This window comes from Marmota monax, unplaced genomic scaffold, assembly GCF_021218885.2.
Source record: "Marmota monax isolate L192 unplaced genomic scaffold, Marmota_monax_Labrador192_F-V1.1 WCK01_AAM20220418_F8-fsc00700, whole genome shotgun sequence".
NCBI classification, from domain to species: Eukaryota; Metazoa; Chordata; class Mammalia; order Rodentia; family Sciuridae; genus Marmota; species Marmota monax.
Window position 1 is genome coordinate 1 of NW_026693003.1, and position 6,651 is coordinate 6,651.

Genomic DNA, 6,651 nt, shown 5'->3' on the forward strand with positions numbered 1-6,651 from the left:
GAGTCCCTGAGTAAGATATCCTCATTTTCCTCTGATTCTTCTGAGGACTCAGATGCGCATTCTGATAAGTCATCTCCCATCTGCTGGAAACTTCCTGACTGTACATCCCATGGTTATTTGGCGGTCATCTTGAATTCAGCCATCTCATATCCAAAAAGCTTTAGGACACAAGCCTGCTCCAGGGTCAGCACATCACCTTTTGTGCACACCTGGTATTCAGACAGCAGGGTCACCACACCTCTCTTGAGGGCAATGGTCAGGCCCCACTACCTCAGCTGTGGCTCCATGGAGTGGGGGAACTGCTCCTGGGGCCCTGGATCCAGGCTCAGGGTGAAAGTTGCTTTGTTGCCAGCAGAGGCAAGTCCATTTCTGTGTATGTTGTGAACCACTCATTCATCTCCTCCTTTGTATGGTCCGTAAAAAAGAGACCAACTTCCCCCCTCAACTTCTTGCTCATCTGGTGCAGGCTGTCTCTATCCTTATCAGACAAGTTTCTACCCAAGACCCACTCATCGCCTTGTTTTTGCCAAAAAACGTTGGCTATGTTTCCAGGTATTCCTGATGTCCTTAGGCTTACTGTTCCTTATGTTGGCCACAGAGAAAATGAAGAGGTACTTGTATATGTCCACACATTTCTAAATCTTTGGGACAATTGATGAGGTTCTGGAGTTCAAGGAGCAGCATGGGTAGAGCAACTGTGGCCTCAGAGGGAGAAAACCTGCTTTTTTTTTTTCTTTGCTAGCAGGGATTAAATCCTGGGGGACTTAATCACTGAGCAACATCCCCAGCCCTTTTTATTAATTTTTTATTTAAAGACAGATTCTCACTAAATTGCTTAGGGCCTTGCTAAGTTGCTGAGGCTGGCTTTGAACTTGTTATCCTCCTGCCTCAACCTCCCAATTACAGATGTGTGCCACCATGTCTGGCTTCTAGGACTTTAATCTGGTGTCTCCTCACTGCCTTTTACTTGCACCAGAGCTACTAATTATAGGAGAAGCCGAGCCATGGATTTAGACCCATGGTCTTTCCCAGGCTTCTGACTTATCTGTGACCAACAATGGAATCAATCCTATGGTCCTGCTTTGCTCATTTATTGGTAATCTAGAAACATTTACCTGCACCAAGAAGATTACAGCTAAATGGAAATGTAAGGAGCCTTGTTATCTTCTGATAAAGGGAGGCAGCTTATCTGCACTGCTCTACCTGTATTGCAGGCCAAAGGCGTAAGGAGGTAGACTTCCATTCTCTCTATATATATCAATTTATCTTTTGGTAGGAGGTATGAACTCAGGGGTGCTTAACCACTGAGTCATATCTCCAGCCCTTTTTATACTTTATTTTGAGACAGGGTCTCGCTAAGTTGTTTATGGCTTTGCTAAATTGCTGAGCTGGTTTTGAACTCACAATCCTCCTGCCCCAGCCTCCTGAGCTGCTGGGATTACAGGTGTGTGCCACCAGGCCTGGTATAGAATTCCATTCTTAGGGAATGAAATCTCTGTCCAGCAGGAGACTGGCTGCTTTCTACCTGCTACACCCCAGGGTAAGCGGGTCAGAAGCAGTACAGATGGGTGGGTGCAGCCACTTGCACCTGCAGCTGGTAACTAGCTGGTCTTTTGACTTTGGGCAGGCAAACAAAACCTGGCTAAGCTTCAGTTGCCTAAACAACAAAACAGTAATAATATAATTTAATTCCTAAATAACAGGAATGCTAGGAGGATGGTGTGGAACAATAAATGGGAAATAAATGAGACACTTGGCACAGCACTGGGCACATAGGAAGGGCTCAATCAAAGCCAGAAATCTTCACAATGGGACTTTTTATTGGTACTGTTGATGCTAATTAAAAAGGGGCTCAATCCTTTCCTCTTCCATCAGGTTCTATTTCAGTTCCAAGCCTTTCTTGGTGGTTTTGGTTAAGGAAACTTTCTTGTTGGGCTTGGATTTCAGCATCTCACTGAAGCCATGTGCAGCAGATGGCAGTGTGGCCCAATATGATTTAATAGAAATCTTTTTTCTGTCCCCCCAGTGAAAGTTTTTTTTTCAGACAAAAATGAGTTTGGTTCTCCTTCCTCTTCACATTATAGCTGCTCTTTGAGGCCCCGGCCTATCTGGGGTATGTTCAGGGAGAAGGAGGAAGATAAAATTAAAAACAGGAAGTGTCTTACTGGCAGTTAAATGTTTGTGTTCTCTGGGTCTGGATGATGCTCAGAGCAAAGCTTTTCTCTTGTGTAAGCTTTTGAAACCTTTCAGATTTCCTTACAGCTCATGTCTGGTGTATAGGAAACTCTGAAGTATATTTTGTGTCCACAAACTCTGGGAGAACAAACCATTACCAGTGCAGTCACCTTTTCCAGGATCCACCAACCAGGCTATGTGCCTTGCCTTCTGGATTTCCTGGGCAAGATAAGAAACTTGACTCCATTGCCCCAAACCACCCAACTTCATGTCAGGTAGAAGAAACTCTTGGTTCCCTTAGGAAACAGTTGAATTAAATTCCAGGCAAGTTGGGATAATCCCTTTCCCACATACTTTGTGGGTAAAGGATAAAATTCATAGAAAGAGCAAACCTATTCAAGGATATCCTAAATATGATCCATGCAATTCTCTCTGACCACCTTTGGTCAGTGGAGACAGAATAACAAAAACTTGTTTTCTCCATTATTTCGGGCATTCTGCAGAAAAAAGTAAAGAATAGTTTTCACAAGTTCATTAAAAGATATCTGTGCTAAGATACCCTTTAGTCAGGATAAAATTTGGGGAGTGTAGTTCTGAGAAATGACTCTAACCAGACAACAGTGCCAAGAAACATATTCACTCCTGACATAATTTTTCTGGACTTATGCAGCATTATTTAGAAATGGTTATATATTAAGCATGATCTATGTTTATTTATGAGTCTTGTGAGAACACCTGTATAGCAGCCTTTTTCTACATTTACTCTTTGTAAAGGGTATGTATAAATTTGAAGATGTTGGGCTGGGGATATGGCTCAAGTGGTAGCGCGCTCGCCTGGCATGCGTGCGGCCCGGGTTCGATCCTCAGCACCACATACAAACAAAGATGTTGTGTCCACCGAAAACTAAAAAATAAATATTAAAAAAATTCTCTCTTTCTCTCTCTCCCCCTCTCGCTCTCTCTTAAAAAAATTAAAGATGAGAAGCTGAAATCATGAAGATTTTTAAAAAAATTTTTAATATATTGGGTCAGCAGTCATCATTCAGGAGCTGCTTTCTAAACATGCAAAACACTTATTGTAGAGATTTTGAGAAGAGGTATGAGGATGAGAAGTTAGGAAATGGAGAAAGAATCACTAGAGCTTGCTGACTACTTAGATCAGAATGAGGAAGGTGGTAGAAATGATCCAAAAGTACTTAAGTAGTTAAGATTTCAAGTCTGAATTTCATGAAGGAAAGAATGAAATTTTTACCCACAAATACAATCTGTGAAGAGAAAGTGGCTCTTGTTCACTTTAGATATTGCATGGATCAAACAGAGAGTATAAGAGAAATTTGTTAAATGATCACAACAGAATGGAGGAGAACATGAGTTGGATAAATGGCATCTAAAAACTAGACCATTTCAAGATTTTGAATAATTACACAAGGAGTGGTCAATGCTGTAAAATATTTTTTAGAAAATAAAATAAAACAACAATAGAAAATATCTATTCTGGATTTCTGAAGTGACTTTTTGAACTTTGAAACTTCTCAGGTAGAAAGAAATAGTCCAGAGGATTATTATTAGATTCATTGAAATTCTTCTTTTTTGGTACATTTTTTCTCCTCACCAATTAAAAATACTATTAATAATAGATATTATTGTAAGTCTCACCATTATGTGCACTAAATGATAATTGTATTTCCATTTATTCTGAGAAAACTGGATTTTAAAGAAATCCAGTCTTTTGGTGAAGGTCTCACCTAAAAAGTAGAAACTGTGGGATTCCAAATCAAGGCTGTACTTCTGCAACCAGGAGTACGTGGAATCTGAGTCTTTTGAAAACATGAAGACCACTGCAATAGTTTCAGAGTGAGACCTGCCCACGGAGCCAAAGCAGCTGCAACAGTTCTCAGCCACCCGTTCTGTGTGACTCACAGGAAAGATTTCAAGCAAGTTGCATCAAGTAACAAGTAGGTGTTTTGAAGTTTTTAAAGACTGAACTTGAAAGCCATCCACCTCTGAAACTGGAAGTCCCACTCTCTTTGACATGATAAGGAAGGCTTTCAGGACTTAGGAGTTAAAACCTGTTTGAAACCCATAAAATCCTATCTTATATCCTAATGCATCCCCTGGCCCTTCTAAAAGCTCTCTTCCTTTCAGAGCTTTTGGAGATGGAACTTTTGAAACAATATATTTTTTTTCAATCTTTTCCCAAAGCTGACTTTGAACAAAACCCATTCTCCTGCCAATTTGACCTATGTCACATTGTATGGAATGTGCCTTTTTAAAATAATTTCCTATATTCTTAACTAAATCAACTAAAAACTCCAAATGTAGAGTTGTGCCAATAAACAGGAGTCTCTTCCAGAGGGAAAAAAAAGATCCTTGAAGAAATTATCATAAAAAATACCAGATCCTTCTTGCCCCATCCACTCATTAAAAGGCTGAGCCATTCACAGCAATATTGACTACTATTTTAGTGCTGTCCCTTTCATGTGGAAGTGAAGCCCCTCCCCATTTCCTTTCCCCAAGTAAAGCTTTGCCTGTAATATTGATGCTTATTTATCTTGGAGTTCCTTTTCATGCTCCTGTCTGCTGTACCACATGGACTACATTATGAACCTTTCCCATTGAAGATGAATGCCTGACGATGCCCCTTGGCTTTGGCTCCTGTCTGACATCCTTATGATTCTGAGAGTGAAATGTGGCCTGTGCCAATCACATGAATATTAGCACTTAAACACTAGCAGACCCCTGGGTCTTGATATACAGTCATTTTAATTTTCTTTCTTTTTATATACAACCACATATGTGTATGTGCATGCACGCATGTCATAACCTGGGTGCACACATGAGAAATCTTACACACACAGATATTTCTCATATTTTAAAGGATCTACATACTTTTGTGAATGTAATTCATCTTAAACCTGTCATTTTAGTTCTGTTTCTTTTTTAAATTATTACCAGGCAGCTTCAATATTGGCCCCAGAGTAGGGAATGGGTTGGGGAGGCTAGGTCTTAATGTTTGCCACTCCCAAAATATTCAGAATTCAGTTTGTAGAAAAACATATTTATTGAAAGTCAGCTTCTAAGGATGATAGAAGAAACTTAATTGTTTCAAAAGTTCCATCTTTGAAATCCCAGAAGGTGAGCAGAACTTTTATAGAAGAAAAGGAGCAGCAGGTGGGACAAAAAGCAGGTGATTTACCTATGTAGGTAATTAGCCTGTGCTACACAGGCCAGTGCATGGGCAGCTCCACTCCCAGCGTCTTTGGGACCTGTCAGAGTGGGGATTATAGCCCTTTAGTCTCCACACGAGAAAACTGTTCCCAACTCAGAGGTAGGAGGGTCCCCAAATTCAGTCTGTTTTATTACCAAATTAATTTAATAAAATAAACATTATTATCTAAGGATGGGTGCACAGAATTTTAAAATATATCAGATATAAACATTATATTGAGAGACTTCTAGTTCCAGGACAAGGTGGAGCAGATGCAATTCTTCCAGTTCCTTCTGCTAAGAACAATTGGAGACAAACATAAGGAGATTGAATGGTGGAGAAAAGAGGTAAATTAGCCACAGACCTTGTGATAAGGAATGGCATAATGGTGAGTTCTCTGGGCTCTCTTTTTCACTTAATCCAGGAATGCATGCTAGGGAAGCTGGAACACAGAAACACCAACAGGCACAGACAAAGATGTCCTAAGGAGAGTATACTTTGTATCCAAAGGGAAAGGAAAGAGAAGTCTAGCAGAGAACTGGACAGTTACTCCAGTTAATCACCATAGAACAAGTTGTGGCTCCCACCCTCTACTCAGATAGCAGGGCTGAGTGAAGATCTTAGGCTTATCACCATTGCCTGGATATAATGATGCACCCCTGAGACCATGAGAGTTGTATCAGAAGAAGCCTCCTGGGGATCCAGGGCTTGTTCTATCATCTGTCAATAAGAAGCCACCTCCAAATTGTAGAGTTAGGGAAGTCTATACAGAGTTGTAAGGAGTAGTCTTCACCCACTCTGCCAGTGAGTTGTCAGAGGAGGCCAAGTGGAAAGCTGGGACTTTCAGCATTGCCCAGACATACAAGGGTGCTCCTGTGTTCCTGGTGTCAGTGGAGGACATGTAGGAGCAGTGATGATGTGCCCTTTTTCCTCTCAGCCAGGATTGTGTGAGAATAGCTCAGGAGAAGCCTTAATTTCTGCACCCAGCCTGAGGCCCAAGGCACCCCTGCCACAGAACCCCAAAGTTTGAAGTTCTCTAGCACCTGAACCTGCTGGCATCTTGATCTTGGACTTCCCTGGTTGGACCAGCACTGTGAGAAAGAAATGCATGTTGCTTAATCCATCCAGTTTGAGTGTCAGTGGAGCCAAGTGCAAAACCTGGAAGTCTACATCCATCTGGCAGTTTTTGAAAGACAGTTGAATTAAAATCTGTGGAGTTCACATAAAGAAGGTTGTCCTCCATTATGTGAATGTGCCTCATCCATTTA

At 41.1% G+C, this 6,651-nt stretch overlaps 1 pseudogene; it reads right to left on the bottom strand.

The window, feature by feature from the left end:
- Positions 1–14: 14 nt before the first annotated feature.
- LOC124098094 (mRNA turnover protein 4 homolog) lies at positions 15–2,017 on the bottom strand (annotated as a pseudogene).
- Positions 2,018–6,651: the final 4,634 nt, after the last annotated feature.